The following is a 26,652-nucleotide window of genomic DNA, read 5'->3' on the forward strand; positions in this document are numbered from 1 at the left end:
CCAGGTTTTCTTTCTTGTCTGTTCATTCTAATTCCACCCCAATTACTCCTGAGCAAGGGGTTTCATTCCTGTCAACTCATGTTATTTATCGAAGTCTGTTGAGGGGATTGGAGTTGAGGCTGTTATACAGAGTGGTTTGTGGTTCATTAAAAAAAAAAAAGTCTGAAGACAATCACCTATTGTGATTTTCATGAACCTCATTCCAGCCAGCCTATACCTTTTGGGTCCTAGACGCCTTTCTTTATTCATCAGGTTTATTCTTCAGCAGAACAGTAGATTGGAAAGGAGTTTCCTTCCATGAAATAGTTGTAATGGGAAGCTTGGTTCTGACTGGTCAGGCAGAGCTCCTGGGAATGAACGCTGGAAAGTATTGGATTCAGGGGGATGGTATCCTAAGACACTGCAGTGGTTGAGAAGGCAGTGATTTACTGATAAGCTTGGGGAGAAATGGAAACCATTTAGCTAAGGAAACTCTCACTTCAGGGAAGGGGAAGATTTCATGAAACCAAAGAACTCTGTGACTAGAAATAGCTTGAGAGTTCATCTAGTCTTGGTAGAAGCCTTTAAGAAGGATTTGAGAGTGAGGATCATAGAATCATAGATTGAAAGTGAAAAGGGACCTTAGGTTTCATTTTGCAGATGAAGAAACTGAAACACAAGGAGGTAATTGAGTGACTTGTTCAAGATCACACAGCAAGTATGCAACAGGGCCAGGCTTTTTTTTAAATTCCATATTTAGTGACTTTACTGTCATCCAATTCAGTTTGATGAACATTGACTGGCTGAATGATAGCAGAACACCAAAAGAAGGTGCAAGCCCAGTATCCAAATGGCTGTAAATTCTGGGCTGGTAGAGGGAGTGGTGATTGACTGATGGACAGGAAACACAGTCATGACCCCACATATATGGGGTCAAGATCTCGACGTCATGTTTCCCAAGTGCCTGACATACAAGGAGGGCCTGCTATCACAGGTTCTTAGATCTGCTTTTCTAAAAGGAAAGACAACTTTTGAGGGGTCAACAATCACTTTAATCACTTTTACTTAGTTCAGGGGGAAAAGTCAGCATTCTGAACTTCAAAGAAACTACAGAGAAAAATAGATCAACAGACAGGGATTCTAGCTGCCTGACCATAAGCCATACATACATCACAGATCAACAGACAGATCCAACTGTCTAACCATATGTACAGAGTTACCAAGAGAGAGAAGCACTAACATTTGAGTTTTCAAAGCTGGAGGACAGCTTAGCAGCTTTCCGGAGTCTTATCTGGCACACAAACCTTCTTCCAAAAACTAAGCCCCAAAGTAAAACCTTACCACAGAGTATTCATACATTTTTCAGAGCCAAAGGGCATCACAGTCTTTGAGAACCAGTGCCTCATTAGAAAATTAAGAAAAGCTGTGGGCCTCCCTACAAATCTCCCTTAATCAAACTCCCTTTAATGGGCAGGCCCATTAATGGGAGGGGAAGATCTTTAATTTCTCTGATTAGCATTATACCAGGGTTTCCAACTTAGTTTCCTTATCCTTATAACATTGGAATGAAAATACCAGTAGTATTTACTTCAGAGAATTGTTGTTAAAGATCAAATGAGGTAAGTGATTTTTAATGTTAAAGCACAAATATGGGTTATTATCCTTATTACCTTGTTTGATGATGTTCAGTCATAGATGAATAAAATCATACCTTTTTCATTATTTACAATATTTATAACTATTTTATCATAATATTATGACTATTATCTCATTGTTCTCACCTTTATGGATAGAGTTTAGGCAGAAGCAATGTGAGGACAAGTCAATGTCTCCTGTTAGTCTTTTTGCAAGGTAGTTAAAGGAACAGAGTGTTGGACTTGGAGTTAGAAAGACCTGAGTTCAAATTTTGCCCCAGGCACTTAATAGTTCTATGATCCTGGACAAGTTGTTGAATCTCTTCCAACCTCAGTTTCCTCCTCTGTAAGATGAAAAGAGTAGCACCTACCTCCCAGGGTTGTGAGGATTAAATGAGAAAACATATGTAAAAAGCTTTGCAAACATTGAAAAGCCATGCAAATGTTAGCTACCATTATTTGATGCTCTGTAGATTATCCTGTAGATAGATAAAATTAATACTTTTTGAAGTTGAATATGAGTACTGGGATGTAAGGTCCTTCTGTAGGTTCCCTGCCAGCTCCTTTGGAACAACTCTAGTAACACAGAAGGCAACAGGCATAGTTTTAATTCCTTCTACTACATCTCTAGATAAATTGTCCCAAAATTATCCCTTCACATAGTTTTAAGTTTTAGTAGTTCACATAGCTGATGGTGCCATTGACCAAAAGCAGATAAGCAACTAAGAAACCAAAAACCAGTGAAAGGTGTTAACAAGTGTGTTGTTATGGTATAGTATTGCCCATAATGAAAGTGTTCTCATCTTCAGTCCATTTCAGGCCTCTCCATGATTGGTCCATTTTCCAGGTCTGAACCACCTCTGCTACAGAATTTCCAGCAGCTAGGATATCAGTATTTCTGTTATGCTCTGATATTACCATGGCCTTCTTACAGTAACAGAAGAGAAAGCAGGGCCACTCACTCTACTGGCCTCCACCTCAAGTTCATGGCCATGATAGTTCTGAATAAGAACAAACTGCAACTCTATTGCTTCATTCATGGGAATGATTTCATCATGGATATTGGTTGACATTTCAGGATTCCTAAAAGAACTTCATTCACAGCCACCACAGTCAACTCACTATATATTGCCCTGGCTAGCATTTCCATCCTTGGCTCTTAATCTCACCTCTCATGACATAGATGATGAGTTGGGGTTTGAGGAGATTATAATTATTACTGCTTTTGTTTATCATGGCCCATGCCCTTCCATAGATGTCAATGGTCCTAACTACATGACAAGAAGGAAAGTGTCCTGGCAATTAGAAATATTCATTAAAGGTCAGTAGGAGACCTCAATTCATCAAAATATGTGCATAGTGGGCCCATGTGAGTCCATGTTTCTGATTTGGGGACCCAGGTTGCTTTGTCCAGGTGCAAGTAGAATGATCCTTTTCAGTGGGAGATCTGGGTGATACTCTTCAACACCAGAGGGGTGGGTTCAAAACCCCTCCCATGAGTCTACTGTAGTAGCAGAAGCTTGATTCCAGAGACACCTGAGAGGAGTTGCAACAATGGGCTAAGATGCAATACAAGGGTGAGAGAGAACCCGTTTTTAGTGTTGTTTGAGCAGTTTACATCTTTGGATTTCATAATATTAAGATAAAATAGTTATAAAATTCAGGTCTTCACTCTGAGTGGGAAGACTTTGGAAAGTAACATAAATGTCTGGGTTAGGCCTGAGCACTCCTCATTCTTTTGAGAGGATGCCAATAATCACACCAATCACACAGTGTTTTATATTAAGACTTTCTGCTTTGTATGTGATTCTACTATTAGACGGTAAACAGCACAAGAGTGAGAATTATGTCTTATCTAAACTTTAAGGTTTATCCAGTTGCCTCCATAGCTAACAAAATATTCTGCACACATTAATCACTTAACTAATGTTGGCCGAATGAATCCTTTGCTGGATATTTGCAGTTTTTGGTATAATGTAAGGAGCCCTTGTCTTCACCCTTATCTTGATATTTCAAGAGCTATAGTTACCAATGTTCACTCACACACCCATAATCATAAAAATATATCTATATCTCTATCTACCTATACATGTAGATGATACAGATATCAATACAGAGATAGATATAAAGATAGAGAGAGAAATAGACCAACAGATGGATGGATAGATAGACATAGAGATGATATAGATAGTAGAGCTAAGAAGATAGGTAGTTGGATAGATAGAAAAACAGGCAGAAGGATATAAAGACTCTACAGATAAAATAAAGAGTCAGAGAGATAGATATAGAGGAAGAGATGATATAAAGAGTTAGAGACAGAGACAGACAACTAGATGGATGGATGGATGGATGGAGATGACAGAGATAAAGAGAGAGAGACAGATAGACAATTAGGGTAGATAGATATAGAGATGATACAGATAAAATAGAGATAGAGATGGAGAGACAGATATAGAGAAAGAGATGATATAGATAGTATAGAGATAAAGAGGTAGAGACAGAGACAGATAGAGAAATAGATGTGGAGATAAAGCATATAGATAGTTATAGGTATAGATGTAGATACAGAGAGGGAGAAGAGGAGGAGGAGGAGAAGGAGGAAGAGGAGAGAGAGAGAGAGAGAGAGAGAGAGAGAGAGAGAGAGAGAGAGAGAGAAAGAGAAGAGAGAGAGAGAGAGAGAGAGAGAGAGAGAGAGAGAGAGAGAGAGAGAGAGAGAGAGAGAGAATCAGGTAAGAAAGACCTAGGTCTGAGTCTTGCATCTGACACATACTGGGTGTGTGGGCTTGATCCCAGAGTCCCAGACAAGGGATGGAATGATAAGCTGCAAGAAGCTGTAGATCTTCATTGGTACAGAGATATGGGGCACTCCTAGGTCCAATCAAAGAACACACACACACACACACACACACACACACACACACACACACACACACACACTCATTTAAGATACATTCCCAAGGGCAAACAGTTTACATAGGTCGATGTGTAAGTAATGTTTAGAAAGAGGTAGAAACAAGTGTTGGTTGCCCATCCTAAACATAGCTGGGGCCGGGAGGAATGAGAGGTCTTTGTGAGTGAAGTACAAAAGCTTCATTGTCTTTTATCTACAAGCAAAGCTAGCCTGAGACATTAGGGTGTTCTGAGCAAAGGACCCCAATGTCCATTAGGGGAAAGACTGATTAAGGTACAGGGTGCAACTGCTACCCCTGAGGTGCCCTCACCTTTCTAACCTCTTCCGATCAAAGTTCAGGAAGGTTCAGGTGAGCTCCCAGGGCCACAGGCTAATATGTGATTGCCCTGCAAGGTAACCTGTCATTTTGTAGAAATGAATATGCATCAAGGAAAAGGAAAAAAAAGAAGAAGGATTTAGCCTATAACTAGATTTTAGGCTGGATCACAAACCCAACACAGAATTTCTTTTTTTAGATACTATAGTGAATAAAATGCTGGTGGATTGGTGAATAAAAAATGAAAAGATTTGGAGTCAGGAAGACCCAGGGCTCAAATCCTACCTCAGATGCTTATTAGCTGTGTGGTCATGGGCAAATCAGTCAACCTCTCTAAACCTCAATTTCCCAATTTGTAAGATTGAGACAATATCTGCTTCCCAATAAGCCACTTAATCAATTTTGGCAGGATGTTTGCACCAATCACATATGCTAACTTTGGTTAGAACTTGGAAAGAAGAGCTAGTTTCTACAAGGAATCTTTGTTTCTCTTTTCATGTGCCCCTGATGATTTAGGAGAATCTCCCCTTTCTGGAATATTTTATGTGCCAAGATAAAAAGAGAGGTAAGAGACGGTAATGATCTTCATGGAAAGAAAAAAATTCCAGGTCCAGAAGTGGACCACAAAGCAAAGTAAAGCATCATCTTGTTACTCTGCTCAACGTTGACTGACATAATACAGTAACTGACCATATCCTGTTTTGTTTTTAGATTGCTTCATGTTCCTAAATCTGGCTTTCCCCAAAATACCATAAACTCTTTTGGGACTGATGTAATTTAGACTTCTTTGGTGTCTGCCACATTAATAAGACCAATGAACAATACTCAGTGATTGTCTAAAAGAAAACAGAAAAATCCACCAAACTTCACAACTTCATTTCATTGTGATCAGCTCTGACAATCCCCAAATCTCCACCTTGCTTTGTACAAGGTGGGTAGAACCTTTTCTTTTTTCCCCTGTCACTTTCTTGCTTTTACCACACTCTTTGTGTACATTTGCACACTTCTTGTGTACCTCCCTCTCCTCCACTCCTCTCTCCTCCTCTCACACATATAAAAAGGCAAGAGACAATGATTTTTATTCTTTAAGAGAAAAAATACTGGGGGTCTACAGAGTACTTAAGGAGGTAAAGTCCAGCAGTTATTTGATTAATTTGCCAATTTAAACAGGAATGTAATATTATAGTTTAGTATAGATATAACAAAGACTTTTTTTCACTAGTGACAAAAAAAGTTTCAAGTGCATATGAGACTCAGAGGATAGTCATAAGGGCTGTGATAGTAAGATGGGGTGGGGGTGGGAGGGCAAGACATGCAGAGAATGATGGGATGTTTGCAGGTTACATAAGCAGAAAATGGTTTGAGTGTGGATGCCACTGTGTTGGGAGAGGGGGCCATCCATACCTTCTCTCGCCTCCCTTGTGCTCCACTCTTGTCCTCTCCTAGGGCCATCTTTCTTCTCCTTTCTCCCCATCCCCCTATGCTGACTGCTAGACCACCAGGGGAAAATAGAGCTATGGTCTCCACATGACTGAGGGCAGGAAGCACATTCTCTGTTCTCCTCCCCTTTCCCCCACATGCTGTTGAACCTGTCCATGCTTCCCCAGTTTGAGATCTGCTTTCCCTTTTCCCACTACACATGACCCTGTTTGAGGGGAAGGACTGCGTCTGCTTCATCACTATGTCCCCTGACTTCGTACATACTGGGCATTTAATACATTTTTTAAAATTTCTTTTAAATTTTATTTATTTTTATTTTAAACTTAAGAAATAAAACAAGCATGTCCAAAACATAGTAGGAAAGAAAAAAAAATGATTGCACATGAAACTGCTAATCTAAATATATAATAGTTATCATATAACTTTCTTTTTTATTTAATTCATTTTTGTGAAACTGAATTGAACCCCTTTGTATAAGAGGAAAGTCAATGTACTGCAACTTCATTTCTCTTTGAAGCAACACCAAGGCAGTGTCTGAGGTTTATCATCCAGACATTTCTTGTCAGCGTTACTCTGCCAGGGAGGTCTCAGTCTAAATGCCTACCTGTTGTCCTCTCTGTCATGATGTCTCATGTTCCATTTGTGCTTCCTTTCATGTCCTTTCATCAGGTATTTGTCCTTCTAAGTGGCTGGCACATGGTAGAGTTAGGCATAAGGCTTGTGGGTCATTGGACACCAAGAAAGCTGCCCACTTTGGAATTTATACCCAGATGTTTGAGTCTAGAGAAATAAGAGATTTCCAAAGGATTTCATGTATTGCCAATGCCTCAAAATTCCTCCTCTAGAAATGGCTGGCTTATCATTTTAAATACAACTAAAACTGCCCCAATATGATGCTTTATAGAGCTTGAGAGAGGATTTAATTAACAACAGTAACAGCTAACATGGATATAGTACTTACGAGATTTGCGAGGTTTACTTATATGATGTCATTTGAACCTCTCAACAACCTTTAAAGGTAGGTTCTTTTTTTTTATCCCCATTTTGCAGTTGAAAAAACTGAGGTTGACCGGGTTAGTGAATTACCTAGGGGCACAAAGTTAGTAAGCATCTGAGGCAGTATATGGGCTGAGTCTTCCTAATACCAGATCCAGTGCTCTATCCACGACATGAATTTACTGCCTATGTAACTAGTCTGCTTTGTCACAAAAGAGCTATTAGAATAGCTAAATCCTTACTAGGAGGTAGCCAGGTGACTCGTTGGAAAGAGCACTGGACCTGGAAGCAGGAAGACCTGAGTTCAAATTTGACCTTAAACAATAGCTGTATGATCCTGGGCAAGTCACTTAACCTCTATTTGCCATAATTCTCTCCGGGGGAGGAAATCGCAAACCACTCCAAAGTCCTTACCAAGAAAATTCCTTGGATTGTATGGTCCACAGGGTCACAAATAGTTGAATATCACCAAACAACAAAAATTCCTACTAAGCTAAATGACAGAAAGGGGTGTGTGTGTGTGTGTGTGTGTGTGTGTGTGTGTGTGTGTGTGTGTGTGTGTTGTATTTCAGAGTGAAGAGTGAAAGTATAATTCCCATGCAGACGCTTTACCAATAATATATTCTGCTCCTTTTTGTCCTTGTAACCCTACATTTTGAGTTCAGAAATCCCCAAAGCTGAGCCCCCTTAGGTCTCCTTACATGTCCATCCCCAGAAACATGTACTTTGTTTTGACTGGGATCCGAGCAATTTGTACCCGAAGGGTTCGGGTCTCCTAAATACACGGTACTTAGGACATGGCTTTTGCTGGCATGAGTGCAACTGGGTTTTAATGTCCTGCCATGAATTTAGCTTCTGTTGTTTTACCACAAAATACCCAAAGCTGCATATAGCTGCACCCCATGTGTAATTACCCATGCTGCCCCATTTGTGAAAAAACTCAGTGTGTCCTGATTGGAGATGTTTATGTGACCAAAGAGAGTGGGCTGAATTCTGCTTGGGGGGGAAAAATAGTTGTGGCATGTGCTCGGTCCTAACCGCTCATTGCCTTTCCTTGACCTGCCCTTTGTGGAGAGCCTGGAATGTGAAATATTTCTTGTAGGTCTGCCCAATGCCTCCCTTTATTTACACTTACTCTCCTCTTCCCTGTAGAAGCTCCAGGCCCAGTTTTTCCTCTTTCTAGTTGCAGGACCAAGTTTCTGTTGGAGCTGACACATCAGCTACCTTGGACTAATTAAGATAATGATGAAATTAACCTCATTCTTGCTTGATCATTATTTTTTCCCTCCTCTTTCTTAATATCAGGAGCACTTAGCAAAGCATCCCACAGGAAGCAATCTAGACAGTATTAGGCAATTTCTTTAGAAAGGTGGAGTCAGGAGAACTGAGACAGAGAGGCCAATTGAGGGAGAACATTTTTTTTAAAGCCCACTGACGTAGTCACAGTATTTGTTTTCTTTAAAGAAAAGAACATTTTACAGGATCATAAAGGGAGAACTGGAAGGGAATTTTGCTTAGAAAACTTTGGGGTCAACCCCCTAATTTCACAGATGAGAAAACTGAGGCACAGAGTAGTTAAGTGACTCATTTAGAGTCACATAGGTAGCTAGTACTTAATGTCTGAGATAGGATTTGAACCCAGGTCATCCTGACTCCAAATTCAGTGTCTTCCATGCTGTCTGTCTTACCTTACTTATAAAATAGTGCTTTAGAAAAAAAAAATGTTTTCTAGTTGTAGCTTTCACCTCTGACTTTCCTAGGGAGCAGAGGAAATTTGTGACATCCTTAGCTGTCCAGATTTCTGAAGATTTTTTTCCCTCAACAAATCTATTTACTGCTCCCCCAGTCAGCAAATATGTGCAAAAAAGTACAGAAAGTACAACTGTGGAGGTGGAAACCCAGAGATTCTGTGGATGTTTCGAGCCCACGACAATTCCAAACCTTCCTAAGGGAAAAGTCTTAAAATTACCATTTCCAAAAGCTGGAAGATTCTCTCAATGAATGCTAAGAATGAAAACCTTTACCCCAAAGATAATTAATTTCTCTTCCCTCCCCTGTCTGTCACCCTCCTCCGTCCCTGATTTACCAACGAGCCACCTAAGCTTCCTTTGGAAGTGATGACATCTAAATATAGGTTCAAATGCTCATGTTCAGGTCACTCAAAGTCAGCCTCACTTATCTCTATCAGCAGGTCATGAGATTTACACCCAGCTGTTGGCTTCACATGGCAAGTGAGAGCTTTAAATCTTTGTCCTGAAAATGACAGTTGGTTGCAGAGGAAGATGGAAAGCAGACCTTGGAGTCTTTTGTCTTCCCAACCCCCAACTCCAGATTCTATCACTATAAACCCACCACAATGAGAAAAATATTGGCTAAAGTTAGATGCTTCTACAGCTAATTCATTAATGCTTATGTGTCAGGAGTCTTTTGTTAGTGGAGGGGGGTGCAGCTTCCACAGTGAACTTGGAAAATAAAAACAGAAACACTCAACAAGGCTGACTTGCTGGAAAAATACATCCTTGAACAGTAAATGTAAAAAGAAAAAGAAAAAAACACACAGGCAGAGTAATTATCCTGACTTTATTAATTGCCAAGTCAAATAATTTTTAAAATATCGAATGTGAAATTCCATGTGAGATTTTCTCTGTTGTTGTTTATCTAGGACTGGAGGTTGTGCTCTGCAAAGATGGATGACTTTATCTTGGAGGCTTTTGAATTAAGTATGTACTATTCAGGAAGGTGAATTTTTCTCATCTGAAATAAGGATACATAATCCACTATCTTCAGGTTTTATCTGGTAGCAATCAGCCACAGAGGAAGGTTTTGGTATGCATCTTATAGATTACTGTTTCATAAAACAGTAATGTGCTACTGAATGTGCTACAGAGTGTGGAAGACTGAATCATAGAATTGAACAGGAAGGAGATGGAGAGACCACCTAGTTCAGCTATTTTGCATATGAGGAAAAGAAGATCGGAAAAGATGAATGACTTACCCCCAGGTCAAGAGGCAGACCCAGGATTTGGACCCAAGTCTTCCAACTCCAATTTAAATCTCTTTTTGCTGTGGCATATACATACATTTGTTGGTTCCCTTTTGCTTTGTAATCCTGGGATTCATTTTACATAGGTTAGGAATGACTGTTATACAGTTGAATGTCCTTTTGCCCTCCAATCTGAAGAGAATGAGATATCTATTAGCTCAACCCAACCATCAAGGGCTATAATCTAAGAATGGGTTTTCTCCAGGCAAGGCTTCCCCCAGCAGATGTTCTGGTGAACTTGGGGAGAAACTGTACAGAAGGAGAGATGGTTTTGGTCACACATGAGGGATGAAAGAGAGGCTAAAATAGGAAATTAAAGAAAGTCCAACCCAGCCCAAACCCTCCCTTCCACTCTGACATCTAAATGGGGAAACAGATGGATGCGTGTGAGAAAACTAAGCCTGGTGCTTTTTATGTGGGCAGTGGCTTTCATCTTTGTTTTATCCACAAGCTGCAGTTAAAAATCATCTATTTTGTAATTGATGGTTAAACAGTAGGACTTTTTAGAATGGGACATCTAATATGAGCCTTGAGAAATTCTTCCCATTTTGAAATCCAGTTTGGAGAAAAGAGTCCATGGAAAGAGGAGAAAAAAACCTTCCCAACAAGATACAACCAAGATCAGAAGAACTGAAATAAAACCAAGATGATAAATACTCACACATTGGAAAGCTAAACATACCACAATCTTGCTTTTGGCAATTTACATTAAAAGTATATTTGTTTGCTAAACAGTTTTTGAAATGCATCCTTCTGGGTCTTCTTTGCAGGATGGTTTATCGTTTATCTCCCAGAGTTCAAAGGCTGTCTTCCCTGCAATTTCTGGGGAATCCAAGACACACAATTTTGTTTACAGAATGAGCTGGTGCTGATAAATGGCCTCTCCATCAGACCCTCCCTTTCCTTTTACTAATTAACATTCTTAACATTTGACATGACAGTGATATTTTAGAGGGTTAAAAAATAATGTAAGATATATGTGTATATGCATGTGTGTATTTACCATATCCTCGGTGTGAATGATTGTTCTTTGCAAGAAAAAAGAACATAGTTTTGTATTCCAGTGAAGAAAAAGGCCATTTATGTCCCTTTTTTCCAATAGAAATGGTGAATGCATTTTCTCTTTATCTGCCACAGTGTTACTAGTGGATTCTTAGCCAGTTCCTTTGGGAGATGATTATTGGCAAGGAAATGGATACATGAAGCATCTATTAAGTACCTACTATGTGTTAAGCTGTGGGGATACTCATAGGCAGCTAGCTTCAGGTACTTATTAACTGTGAGAACCTGGACAATTTGCTTTACCTCTCTCTGCTTCAGTTTCCTCATCTATAAAATGGGAATAATAACACCTATCTCCCAGGGTTGCTGTAAGGATAAAATGTGATAATATTTGTAAAGCATTTTGCAAATCTTAAAGGGCTATTATTTTTCAGTTGTGTCTGATTCTCTGTGACCCCATTTGGGGCTTTCTTGGCAAAGATACTGGAGTGGACTGCCATTTCCTTCTCCAGCTCATTTTACAGATGAGGAAACTGAGGCAAAAGGTTTTAAGTGACTTGCCCAGGGTCACACGGATTTGAACTCATGGAAATGAGTCTTCCTGCCTCCAGAGCTGGCACTCTATTGACTATGCCATCTACGTGCACCAAAGTATTATTAAATAAAATATTTATTTATATTTGTTAAATAAAGCATAAATAAAGTATTATTAAATTTAAAGTATTGTTAAATACTAGCTATGATGATTAGCAGTGAAGTTGAACAACTACTTTGCACTAATCTTGGTGAACTGCTTTGTGCATTGAGAAGTAACCTCTTTGGGATCATACATATAAGATATGTCAAAGGCATAATAAGTCCAGGCCTTCATAAGAGGGAGGCCTTGCCCTCCATCTACTATGCCAGGCTGCTTCTCACAGCGCCCTAGTGTCTTTCATTTAGGTCTGTAAGGAACCTTAGAGGAAATTTAGTGTGACCCCCTTATTTTACAGATGAAGAAACTGAGGTTCAGTTACTTGCCCATAACCACCCATATAATATGTTGAAGTGGATTTCAACCTCAGTCTTTATGACTCCAGGTCCAGCACTCTTGCTGCCATGCTGGTACAAGGAGAAGGAGAAGGAGGAGGAAAAAGAAGAAGAAAGGAAGAGGAGGAAGGGGAGAAAGAGAAGGAAAGGGAGTGAGGGGGGGGGGGAGGAGTAACAGCTACTACAATTAGAGAGAGCTATCAAGGTTTGCTATATTTTATACACATTATCTCACATTAACCCCATCGGGGTGGGTATTAGAGTAGGAAAATATGGCCAAGAAAGGCTAGAGATGTTCCCATGTTCTCATAACTTGTCAAAGAGGAATTTGAATCTAGGTTTTCCCAGTTCCAAGTCCAGCTGTCATTCTCATTTGAATTTTTAAAATCCCCAAGATTACTCACCAGTGACAAAAAATAAAGAGAAGAAAGTAGCCCTTGAAATCTTTCAGCCATATAGCTTTTTCTACTGCATTTGACTTTGGCTTACTCCAAGGAGTTACTCTCTATGAAAAGAGGTAATCTACATGTGTAGCCTAAGCTAGACCTTGGATTCAACCATACCTCACAGTTTATAAACTGAACAAAGCTAATTGAGAAGGTTCCAAGGTAGCTTAGCTGTTGTAGAAGAGAAAAAGACCTCTTCTCTTAAGACTCTAAGCCCAACACTGCCTGCAACATGTTGTTGCTAATTTTTTGTTTTCAAAGAGGACCAATGACATCACAGGGTGACATCTTGACTCCTACATGAATTGGATTTAAGTGAGGCAGAGTTGCACAGTCATCAAAGTCTAGTGGTGAGACAAAAGTCAAGACCACTAGCAACTGTCCTAGGATGAAGCAGATGACCTGGTATCTTTGATGTCTTACTCAGCTCTAAGCACTCCACAGTGCCTCTTTTGGCCACCTTCATGGCCTTTGGAATAAATTATTCTCCTCTGCCCATTCTACTTGGAGAAACCTTCATATGCTTGAGGTAGACATCCCTCTCACTTACTGATGAGTTTGTGGCCTGTCAGTTACCCTCAACCTGGTTTAACTCATCTGCAAAGATAATTTTACTGCGATGTAGCCACTGCACATGGAATAGCTTCTGGGAGCCACAGATGAGATTTGGGTGACAGGTGGATATCAAAGGTGGGTGGCCAGCCCTGAAAAGGGGCTCTGAAAGCCCTCATACTAGAGGGACTTTTCCTCTCTGAAGACCCCATTCAGCCCCTGACAAATGTATTCTTCCTTGAACCACACAATGGCTCTGTGTGGTCTTTGAAGTGCTCATCAAGGGGCAGATATGTAATGTCTAGTTATCTGTGTTCATTCTGTCACTTTGCCACAATAAGGGAGGATAAATGTCCATTGAAGCATGTCCTCTAATGGCCTCTACCTTGAGCTAAGGACTGGGAAATAAAAATAATAGATAATTGGATCTATGGAGGACTCCTGGTGCATAGAACTCTAGGAACACAAAAGGAGAACTAGATCCTGCCCTTGAAGATCATATGGTCTAATAGAAAAGTCAAGATTCACATATGACAATGCCATCATAGGGATTTAATCATTTTTCATAACAATAACTAATTGATATAGTGCATCAAAGCTTATAAAGTACTTCTCCCACAAGAGGCCCAGGAGGCATATTCTCATTTTTGCATTTATTGAGGTACTGTGTCGTTTGAGGGTCAAATGAGATAACTTTAAAGTCAATCATTCAGTCGTTAAACATTTTGTTTCCTATGTGTACCAGATACTGTGTGAAGCACAGGGGATAAAAAAATACACATCAAAATTATCTACAAACTTTAAAGGGATAGGTACAATTATTATCTTCCATTACCAAATTAGATAATAATTGTAAAAGTGCTTAGCACTCTAGTTCTTGTGCTAAGAGGTACTATATAAATGCTTATTCTTTTTCCTCCTCAACCCCTGCATCCAATTTACAAGGATGAAACTGAGGCTGAGTGGTTATGTGACCTGACCAGAGTCATACTACTAGTAAGTGTCCAAGGCAGGATTTGAACTCTGATTTTCGTAATTCAAAGTGCAGTGCTCTATCTACTTTGCCTTGTGGTATCGCTAAGGAATCTAAGTCTCAGAGATGATCATAGGATTTAGACCTGATAGGTACCTTCAGAGATCATCTAGGCCAAAGGTTCCAAAACATTTTTTTTCTTTCAAAGACTGCTGTCCTTTTATTCCTTGCTGTGGAGATAGTGACATTCTAAGTAAGGTCTGAAGACCTGATCATGTGTATACAATTGCAAATGTGAGTTTTACCCAAACAGGGCACAGATGGAAAAACTTAAGGCATACCCTTTTAAGAACCAGTGTTCTAGATCAACCCAGTCATTTCACATATGAGGAACTGAGGTCCAGTAGAATGACTTGACCACGATCACAAAAATCCTGGGTAGTGGAACCAGGATTCAAACTCAAATTTTCTATTTATAATTTAAGCACTCTTTCCATGTTTCCAAACTGTTTCAAAATGCAAAAAGGATAAATCAAATCAAAGAATTTACAATAGGAAAAGATCTTGAAGATCAACTCTTCCAAGTCCCTCATTGAACATATTCAAAACAAAGGAAGGTTTCCTAGAAAAGTTGAGTTTTGAAGAAAGAAGAAATGTAGATAGTAGGGGAATTGGGGAGGGCATTTCAGGTTAAGGAAATGGATCATAATCAGGGAGAAATGAGCAAGTCATCCAAGGGAACAGTTCATCAAACAAGTCATGATTATAAATTTGACTGGCATGGAAAAACAGTGTTAGAGAGTAATGAAAGAAAAGCATAAGTGAGATCTATTGAGTGGGCCATCTTAAAAGCCAGACAGCATAAATTAGCTTTTTAAACGCAGTCACTAATGGACTCTACAGGGATAGCATTATAGTAAAAAGCAATTTTTTTCAGATTTTATATTTGCCAGAACTTGAAATAAATCTAGAGAAATACTGTGAGGGATTCAATCATTTCCTACCTGACTAACAAAACAAAATCATGGTTCTCCAGGAATTTGGTAGTGAGAACAGGGACAGAGAAAGCCAACTTTCTTGGGGAGAGACTTCTCCGCTGCTCCATTTGGAAGTGGATTGGCTTGACAGGTTCTAATTGGTACTGCTTCCAGGAGAAAAGGAGGTGGAACTAACATAACTATGAACACCTACTTCTGTATGTGAATATCAGCTCTCCTATGTTTACAGCTTGCAAAATCCTCCAATTAAGGCATTCCTCACTAGCATCCAGTGTTATCTCTATGTACTAAAGAACATAATGGTAAATTCACAGGATTCTTCATGACACATTGAGTCAAAAAGGGGTGACAGCCAATGGCAGGTCAGGAATGAAAGATCTTGAACAAATTTGGGTCAGTGAAATTGGTAAGAAAGTGGGACTCTGAGGAGAGATTTCTGACTCCTCCCTATGGAGATCTGTTCTTGCATTCTTCAGTCTACATGTGAGGCCATAAATACACAGGGCAGGAGAAAGATTGACCCTGGGGCTTCATCACTGTGACCCTTCCTCCTGAGGAATAATATGCTTATTTCCAAATGTCTCATTCCTATTCTCTGGACCAAGGGGCCTCAGCAACCACTTCCCAGACTGAATGGGACAGGCCTTTGAGAAAGCAATCCTGTCTTTTGGAAGAATTGCAAATGTTTAAAAAGTGACTGTGGGTTTTCATTGGATCCAGCTTTTCCCTCCCAGATAGCTCTCATTTGTATAAAAAGACAAAGGATACCCAAATAAACTAATGTAAAGATTTTTTATGTGCTAGGCATGCTTTATCCACATTTCCTAGAGGAGTGGTAATAAAATGATAAAATATCATATGCTGACAGAGAAAAAGCCACAGATCCATTTACAGGCTTTTTGCCCATTCTCCCATTTTTATATTCCACTTTTACAGTTGCGCATTCCAACACAGCAGCACTAAAGTATCAACAGCATATAGACAGAAAAATGTTGGGGGTGTATGTGGCAATAGTGATAATAAGGGAGAGCCATGCAAGAAAAGGGGACAAATGGTGAATAGCCAGTCTATGTTTGGGGTGTGCTTTGGACTGAATTGGGAGAGGGTTAAGCCTTCATTTTGAAGCTTGTTCTATTATAAATGTTCTATAACTATAAAAAGTTACTATGAGAAGGATACAGAGAAGCAAGGGAAGGCTTATGTTAACTGAAGAAAAGTGCATGAAGAACCAGAAGATCACAGATGTAGCGACTGCAACAATGTAAATGGGAAGAAAAACAAAGAAAGTGAATGCTAGGAAATTATAATGACCAAGCTTAGATACAGAGATGGGATAAGAAAACAAAGTTTCCTTCCTTCCATCTTGGGAAATAAGCAGGCCTCTGTGGTTGAGGAGAATTGCATATATTGTTAGAATCGGTTGGTCTTAGCTAAGTTTGCTCTACTTCCTTTTTCTTTCTTCTGATACATAGTGTGACATAACAGACAGAAAGCCAGAAGGACTGATATACTGGCTGTGTGATCCTGGGCAAGTCACTTAATTTCTCAGTACTCTAAGCAGCTTTCTAAGGTTATGAGTTCAATGAAGGTGCCAACCTGCTTGGGTAGAGGGAGCCATCTCGACTCGTAATATGTACAGTATAGGTATACTCTACTATATGAATGAAATCCTCCATCCCTACCTTTCATTTTTATTCTTTATTACAAGATGGTTCTCTGAGGAGTGGAGAGGTAGTAAGTAGATATATTTGGAATTGAAGATGATATTAAAACAAAAGAGGGAACAAGGAAAGGAAACAAGCATTTATTAAGCACCTACTATGCACAGTAAGTATATGATGTATTTTATAACTATCTTATTTGACTTAAAGAATCAATACAAATTTTAGAAAGAAATTCATTGCCATGACAAGTCTTAAGGAAGCATACAAAAAAATAAATCAAATCATTGCGGGAACACAAATGACTATCTCCAGTCCTACTGATGAGAGCATCTAAAGAAAAAGACTTTCCTAAAACAAAGAACATTTAGGTCAGGTATGATGAACAATCACAGGACAATGAGAGTTGTTAGGAAACATAATGATTATAACTGACAATTACTTAGCATTTGAAAACTTCCAATGCATTTTACAGTACTTGGTCCTTACAGCAACCCACTGGAGACAAGTTCTATAGGTATTATTATTCTCATGTTAGAGATGAGGAAATGGATAATAAAAGATAGTAAGTGACTCTCCTAGGGTCACACAGCTAGTAAGTATATGAGGCAACATCTGGACTCCGGTCTGAGTGATACCAAGTCCAGCATTCCATCCGCTGTTCCCACACTCTTGATAACAACTATAAAAACACCTTCTCTGAACTTCATTTAAAATAGGTTCCAATTCTGCTGTGTCTAGAATAGTTTCTGTCTTCCTGACATAAGGAAGTAAGATGGACATAATGTGTTTACGTGTCCAGTAACAGTTGTGGTGTGTGTGTGTACACGTGTGTTTTTAATAATTTGCTTCTTTCACTTTAAAGAAGTTGGGTATTGGCCTGAATAAAGAGAACTCCAAAGAGAGCTAATGCACTTATAAGGCAATGGTAATAACTGCTTAGCAACAGTTGACCCAGGCATGAAAACAAACATTGGTTTGGGTCCTGCAGGGGTGAAGGATGAGGTTTGTATTTCTAAGAACAGATAGAAGTTAAGAGTTCACTGGCCTTGTTAGCACAATGACTTAACTAGCTGGCTTGACTGTATATAGGGGAAAATGCAATATGTATATTTGCTTTCCCTCTTATTCTCACCGGGTTTAGTTTTCCTCAAAATCTGTTTGTGGGGTCAGCTAACATGGATTTTTCACGAGTAAATATATGCCCGTAACCTAAGGATCTGAGAGCAGATCTGGGAAATACTGATGGGATAGAGGTATAGCATCATGTAAAGAATCTGTCAAAATTGACATTCTATTTGCCAAATGGGCTTTGATTTGCAGGAATCAACCAAAATTTTCACTTTGCTCAGTGCAGGTTAAGAACAGACCTAGTCACACTGTTCAAAAAAGAATATACCCTTAGGTACAGTCTTGCTGAATGCTATTCTAGAGCAATGTTTCTCCATCTTTTTTTTTTTTTAAATTCATGGATCACTTCAACAGCACAAAAAGCCCCATGGATCGTCTATTCCACCTGCTCTCACTTGGTGACTGCAAAAATAAAACAAGACAATGTGCCTCCCTCTGCCAAAAAAACCCAAGTCCATTCAGAATCAATTGAAATAAGAATAATGCTTCTTTTGATGAAACATCAGCAAAGGGATGTCTGGTATTTATTAAAGATCATAAGTGAATTGATTCAGGCCAGAAATGAGACATTAAGTTAATGTTACATTAATATTACAAAGAGACTAAGCTGTGAACTATTATTGCAATAAAAACAACAAAAACTCATATTCCATTGACCTTTACAATTACAAAGGTTTTGAAATAGATATTACCTCAGTTGATGCAAATAAGTACTCTGTGAAATAGGCCAAGTGTTATGCCCATTTGGCAGATGAAGAAAATGAGGTCATTTGTATAAGGCCATATAGCTGTCAAGCTGTAGAGTAGGTACACAGAACCAGAATTTATTGATTCCAAGGGCTCATTCCACTCTACCATAGTACCTCTCAAGAAAGGATGAGGGCATACCTAGCCATTGACTTCAAAGTAGGGGTAAGGATCAAAATGAGAAAGGGACCAAAGACTTTAGAGGCTGGCATGTGACTCATTGTTTTTAATAAACTTGCCTCTCTCAGGACTTCCTCAACATCACTGCAGGTGATGAGAAGAGAGGTCATTTTCTATAGAAGGATAGCATGTCTTGATCTTCAAGTTGTATTTATGCTGGGTTATCTAACCTCTATCAGTGATAATCTTGATGTGTGCCCATGTTCCAATGAGGCTAATTGTAGCCCTGATTAAAGTTCTTCACTTCTGAATCCCATATCATTAGGAAAGATACTGGGTCTTTTCTCTCCTTCCTGTAATCAGATTCTTCTTGAGTTCTGAATTCTCAGATGGTTTTCAGATGGCTCTGGATATGCAACTGATTTTTTTATTAGCATTTCTCTTGTTTTATGCCATTTCCAGTTTTACTTGTTTTCTTTTCTAACCACTAATGAAGTGATTTTCCTCTGCTTTTCTTCCAGAAGAGGGAACCACCAATGGATTATGGTTCATCCTGGTTCTCTGACCATCTGCATGCATCACTTTGTATCTAATCACTCCAGAAATCACTTGATTGACCTAAAGTTCTATGCAACCAAAGTGAGGTTTTTTTGAAGACGTGGAAATCACTTGGGTGCCACCACAGGAGTATATTCAAATTATTTGGATTCTGCAAACCTCTTATCCCACACCAATGCAAGACAGTAGTATGACTTATCAGTATAATATTTGGAACCAGTCCCCAGGCCAGAAGTCACATTATTGGGTTCTGCTAGAGAGACTGAGTGGGAATCAGAGGTTACTAAATCATCTGTATTTTGCAGCACCAGACAGCTCATCGATACAAAGGTCATTATCACCTAATCACTTGGGTTACAACCAGAATTATTTCCTCCAGGGCAAATTGCTTGACCTCTATGCAAACTGGAACTCTCTGAGCATACAGAAAGTAGTTGTTGTTGTTCAGTCTTTGTGATCCCATGGATTTTCTTGGCAAAGATACTGAATGATTTATCATTTCCTTCTCCAATGTGTCCTCATTTTACAAATGAGGAACTGAGGTAAATAGGTGTTAAGTGACTTGCCCAGGGTCACATAGCTAGTAAGTGTCTGAGGTCAGTATGTAAACTCAGATTATCCTGACTTCAGGCCCAGTGCTCTATCCACTGTACCAACTAGCTGCCCTAGGAAGTAAGTTTACCCTTTTAGAGACTTTTCATCTCATCTAGATTAAACTAGAACTTTGCTTAAGGTGATGCAAGTCTTCCCTATAGAAGAGACATGGTACTATACTGAAAAGAACATAGGATTTGTAGTCAGGGTTCAAATCCAAATTTTGCTATCTCCTGCCTGTCTGACCTCAAGCAAAGCAGCCACCCTAATGGGGTGCCAGTTTCCTCATTTGTAAAATGTAAGGGGCTAGACTAGATGGCACACTAAGGTTCAATAAAACTTAAATTCTGTGATGTTTTGACTGTGACAAGTGATGAACTCCAGGATTTGGATGCCAACCCTAGAGCAAAAAGAATCTAATATTTTCTTTCTACACACAATTGTGGTCACTCTAAGAACTAATAGTGTTCTTCTTGGTGATGTCTCCCTCCAGAGCAGGGCAGAACTAACAAGAAATGAGAGGAAAGTACATGGAGGTGGATTTCAGCTCAAGATGACTGACTTTTAATCATTGGAATTTCCCATTTTTGGAACTGGATGCCTAGTGAAACAATCGGATATATTCAAGCAGAGGCTTGGGGGATAGGGGTGGAAGGGATGGGGAGAGATATTGTACAAGAGATTCTTGCATTCAGAGATTGGACCATATGACATCTAAGGTTCCATATCATTCTAGAAGTCCCTGATTTAACATGATGATTGTCTATATCTGTAAGGATCTTGTTAGGGCTATCCCAGAGAAGTTGATTGCATGAATGGTGACACTTTTCTGGGCTAACATGGACCTTATTCCCTCAGGTGTCTATGAAACACATACATGAGAAGCAATGTGGTATAAATGGAAATGGTGTGTTGGACTTGGAGACAGGCAAGATTGAGATGTGACTCCCTTCTTTGACTCAGTAGCTGCATGAACCTGGTAAAGTCACTTCATCTTGATAAACCTCAATTTTCTCATCTGCCAAAGTGATATGACTGAAACATAGGAGAGGTCAAATGACTCTTCTGCTCAATAAGCTCCCATGACTCCCTGCTGCCTCTAGGATTAAACACAAGCTCCTCCCTCTGGCACTTAAAGTCCTTCCTAACATCTCTCCAAGCTACCTTTCCAACCTTATGCCACATCTTCCTTTTTACACAGTCCTTTGTGGAGTTGAACTGTTTTTTTTTGCTACTCCTCACATGTGAGATTTGATCACCTTTCTCCATGCCTTTACATAGACAGTGCCCTATTCCTAGAAAGACTTGTTGTTCATTCATTCAGTCATGTCCTTCTCTTCTTGACTCCATGGACCATAGAACATCTATTCCCCACTATCTCCCAAAGTCTGTCCAAGCTCATGTTTGCTTCTATGACATTATCTATCCATTTTATCCTCTGCCATCCCCTTTTCCTTTTGCCTTCAATCTTTCCCCACATCAGGGTTTTTTCCAAGTACTCCAGTCTTCTCATTATGTGGCCAAAGTATTTTAACTTTGGCTTGAGTATTTGTCCTTCCAGTGAATAGCTTGAATTAACTTTTTAAAGTATCAACTGATTTGACCCCCTTGCTGACTAAGGGGACCTCAAAAGTCTTCTCTAGCACCACAATTCAGAAGGATCAATTCTATGGGGCTCAGCTTTCCATATAGTCCAGTTCTCATAGTCATACATTGCTACTAAAAAAACCATATCTTTAACTAGATGGATGTCTCTACTTTTTAGTATGCTGTCCAGATTTGCCATAGCTTTCTTTCCAAAGATTAAATGTTTTGTTTTATTTTGTTTATAATTTTATGGCTACAGTCAGCATCTGTAGTGATCTTTGAGTCCAAGAATATAAAATATGACACTGCTTTCATTTCCTCTTCTTCTGTTTGCTAGAAAGTGATGATACCAGTTGCCATGATCTTAGGACTTGTTTTTAATGTTAAGTTTTAAGCCAGCTTTTACACTCTTCTCTTTTACCTTCATTAAGAGGCTTCTTAATTCTTCACTTTCTGCCATCATAGTGGTATTATCTACATATCTGAGATTGTTGGTATTTCTCCTGCAAGTCTTAATCCTGGCTTTTGATTCATCCAACCTGGTTATTTCACATGACATGCTCTGCATATAAGTTAAATCAGTGAAGTGACAGTATATAGCTTTGTCATACTTCTTTTCCAATCTTAAACCAATCAGTTGCTCCATGTTTAGTTCTGTTACTTCTTCACCCACATACAGGTTCCTCTGGAGAGAGGTAAGATGATCTGGTACTCGCATCTCTTTGAGGACTTGTCACATTTTACTATGATCCACACAGTCGAAGACTTTAGTGTAGTCCATGAAGCAGAAGCAAATGTTCTTCTGGAACTCCCTTGCTTTCTCCATAATCCCTCCAGTGTTGGAGTGCCTTTCTCTCTTCATTTCCCAGCTTAGAATACTAAGCTTTCCTCAAAGTTCAGCTCAAGCTCTACTTGCAGCAAAGGTCTTTTCTCTGACCTACTTGTTTGTATTGGCTTGGTATATATTTTGTATTGAGAAGCTGTATGCTGTAATGATTAGAGAATCACGTGCAAAGACCTGGGTTCAAGTCCCTCCTCCTATACATGCTGGCCATGGCATAAACCATGTCAGCTTCTTGATGTTTTAGGCACCTCTCTAAGAAGTAAGTTGCAGGTTCAGTCTCTATCTTCATTGTTTTTGTTTTTGTTTTTTTTTTTTTTTTTTGCTATATGCGTATTAGGTATCACTACAGTTAAAGTCAAGATCTGATGATGGAGCAGTCTAAAAGGATCCACGTTCATAGTAATTCTGCTCCTTGAAGTATAATTATAAATGTCTCTGGACCATGCCCCCAGTTTTGGAAAGAAAATGGCATCATTTTCGGTGGGGGTGGAGTTGCAATTGCAGTCCTTTCTAGGACTCATTCTCTCCTTTGTGACAATAAAGTAGAGGAAAGGGTTAAAGACAGTGAGTCCCTCCATATCTACTTTTTCCTTAATGTTCCAGTCAACAGAGAAAATGCTCAGGTTAAAGAATAACAGTCTTATACCTGCTGCTATTTGCCTCTTAAGTGCTTCTCCAGGCTCCCCAAGGGTGAGGGTTTAAAGGGAGAAGGAACTGCTAGTATAACAGTCATCATATCTGCAACAATGACCTGGGGGGTGGGAGTGGGCAGAAGGGAATAAACCCTATCACCTTCCCCCTCTTCCTATTTTCTCTTCTCTGCCATTCACTTTTTTTAAAGTTTTCCTTTTAGTCCTCTGTATAGAAAACCACAAATTAACATCATTTATGCTGTATAGTATTTTATTTTGTTAAACATTTCTTAATTATATTTTGATCTGGTTGGGTTGCGTTGCCACAGCATGATGTCTGGGGGTGCAGGTTCAACACCTCTTATCCACATTACAGGGATGTTGTAAAGAAAACCACACATACAAAGTACTTTGCAAACCTTGATATGCCCATTCTATTTGGAGTCTATGCATCATTTGATGCTACTGGCAACTTCTCCTGGATACTCTACTCTCTCTCTCTCTTTCTCTCTCTCTCTTTCTCTCTCTCTCTCTCTCTCTCTCTCTCTGTCTCTCTCCCTTTCTCTCTCTCATGTGTGTGTGTCTGTGTGTATGTGTGTGTGTGTGTGTGTGTGTGTGTGTGTTTTGGAGGCTGTTCTCTCTTGACTCTTCTTCCTGTTTACCTGTCTTCTTCGCTGGATCTTCATCCTTGCAATTTCTACTAACCATAGGTGTTCCCTAAAGCTCTGTTCCTGGGCCTTCTCCTTTTGCTCTACATATTCTCACTTAGTAATCAATCCCACCAGTTTCCATGGATTCAGTTGTCATTTCAATGCCAGTGATTCCCAAAGCTATCAATCCAGCCCAGAATTCCAATATCCTATATTACCAACTGGTAATCTTGACATCTTGAATGAAATGTCCTATAGACATCTCAAACTGAAACTGTTTAAAACATAACCCTTATTATCCACCCCCAAAAACCCAAACTCTTTTTCTCTTCTGAACATCCCTATTACTATTGAGAAAACCAGCATCTTCCCAGTCCTCCAGTCTTGCAACATCCTTGATGACAGTCATTCTCAGCTGTACCATCCATGATTCTCCATTGCACATATCCAATGATATTTTCTTTGATATCTTCACATTTCTTGTATATATCTTTTTTCCCCACTCACAGAACTGTCCCCCTACCTCCAGTCCTCATCACCCTTCTCCTGAACTATTTTAGTCACATAGAAACTTTTATTTCTGCTTCAAATATCTTCCCACTCACTCCAATATCCACTTAGCTGCCAAAGTGATTTTCTTAAAGCAGTCTGACCATGTTACTCCCCCTACTCAAAAATTCCAATGGCTCCCATTCCAGTATTAACTACAAATTTATCTGTTTGGCATTTAAAGCCCCTCACCTTAGAACCTAAACCACACCTGTCTTTCCAGTCCTTTATTACCTTCCATGTGACTCTATGATTCAGCTACACTGGGCCTTCTGGCTGTTCCTTACATACAAAGCTCAGTTTCCTGACTTTGTACCCTGATTGCTCGCCCTCTTTCACTCTTCCTCTTAGCTCCTCTGCCTTTCTTCAAGATTCAGCTCAACTCCCATCTTATGAAAGAGGCCTTCGCATGTCCTCCAGCTTCTAGAACCTTCTTTCTCTGAGAATACCTTGACTCTAATCTTTCTATATCACTGCTTACCTGGTTATCGCCTATTGTCTTCCCCATTAGATATGAGTACCTTGAAGGTGGGGACTCTTTTTACCTTTCTTTGTGTAATGGGGATTGGCTAAAGTGCTGCCCATAGTCTTCCTCACATGGTAAGTGGGCAGGGAAGAGTCAGAGACTACCTATAAGTGCTTTGCAGTCAAGGGCAGGGCCTTCCATTATGAATTCCCAGAAGTAGGCTCCCAGGTCCACATGTGGGATGGCAGCAGGCAAAGCAAACTGGGCTTTTAATGGCATTCCCAGGTTATATTTGTATCCCCAGTACTTAGCACAGTACCTGGCCCCTAGTAAACACTAAATAGATGATAATTATTTGATTGACTCACATATAAATACCTAATAACTTGATTGATGGATGGACATATAAGTGTCTAATAGAACTTTCCTGGTTCTCTTCCTAAATCTCCAGCCTTTTCCTCTTGTACACAAGCAGCCTTCACACTCTGGAGATTCTTGCAGCACGGAGGCTCTTTCCTCTCATTGGGGAGGCCAGAATCACCATTTATGGGCCATCCATGCTCATTTCTACCTCCCCCAGACACCAGGAACCTACTCCCTTTCCAAACTCATTTCCCCTTTTCAACCGTCTTTTGTTTTCTCTCATTACATTGCAAACTCCTTGAGGGCAGGGATTAGTTTTGGTTTTGCTTTCATTTGTATTCTCAGAGTTTAGAACAGTTCCTGGCACATTGTAAATGCCTAAGAAATGCTTTATCTAGCTGCTGCTGCTGCTGCTGCTGAAGGTGATGATGATGATGATGATGATGATGGATGCTCCCTCTGCCCTGGCCTCAGTCTTTTTTCAAATCCTAAGGACTCCCTTCTAGTTGTCACTAAGGGAAAATAGAGGGGAATTCTGCACAGTCAAGTCATTTATTCTGTTCCAAGAAGCATTCTCCAGCTTTTTTCCTCAGCCCCAGAATTTCTCTCTCCTATTCAATAATTAGAAGTTGAAGAAAAACACAGTCGATGATTTCCGTGCCATCTTTGTGCACACACCAAATGGTATAAGGAATCCAAAATGACGATGACCACTTCTTTCTCAGATCCAGCCTTGGGATTCCAGGAAAACAGGCACCAATAGGGCTGAGGACCCAACTGTCTCCTCGTCTCTGGAACAATACAGGTGGTCCTGATGAGTCAGCCGGCTTTCTCTGGCGTGTGCCCCAGAGGTTCTGAAGGCTCTGGTTTCTTTACACATCCCAGGGCCTATTTCATAGGACACTCCTCTTGACTGGTCAAAAAGTACAGCCTTGTCTAGAAAGTGTAGCCTATTACCCTAACACAAAGATAGACTGTGCTCAACTGGGTAAACACACCAGACAAGCTGGAATCTAATCTGGAAACATTTCATGTGCTCCACAGTGAGGGTGCCAGCCCCTTCACTTAAAGCGGTTGGAGGAAGGAGAATGGGGGTGGGTGGGCAGGAGATAGTCTTTTTTTTCCCCTTAAAGGGGAATTTCACATTGAATAAAAATCATTCTCATCAAATGGGCTTAGCACACCTGATAATGAAAACAATCTTCTGCAAAGATAATATGTAATCCCTTGGGCTGAATTTTTGGAGAGAGAGAGAGAGAGAGAGAGAGAGAGAGAGAGAGAGAGAGAGAGAGAGAGAGAGAGAGAGAGAGAGAGAGAGAGAGAGACCCTTGTTTTAAATAAATAAAAAAAACCCTGACTCTTTAGAAGAAACTCGGCAAATGAGTACCCCTTATCAAGTTACTAAAGCAAAAACAAGGAACAATTAAGAGA

This window comes from Notamacropus eugenii, chromosome 1 (assembly GCF_028372415.1).
Source record: "Notamacropus eugenii isolate mMacEug1 chromosome 1, mMacEug1.pri_v2, whole genome shotgun sequence".
NCBI classification, from domain to species: Eukaryota; Metazoa; Chordata; class Mammalia; order Diprotodontia; family Macropodidae; genus Notamacropus; species Notamacropus eugenii.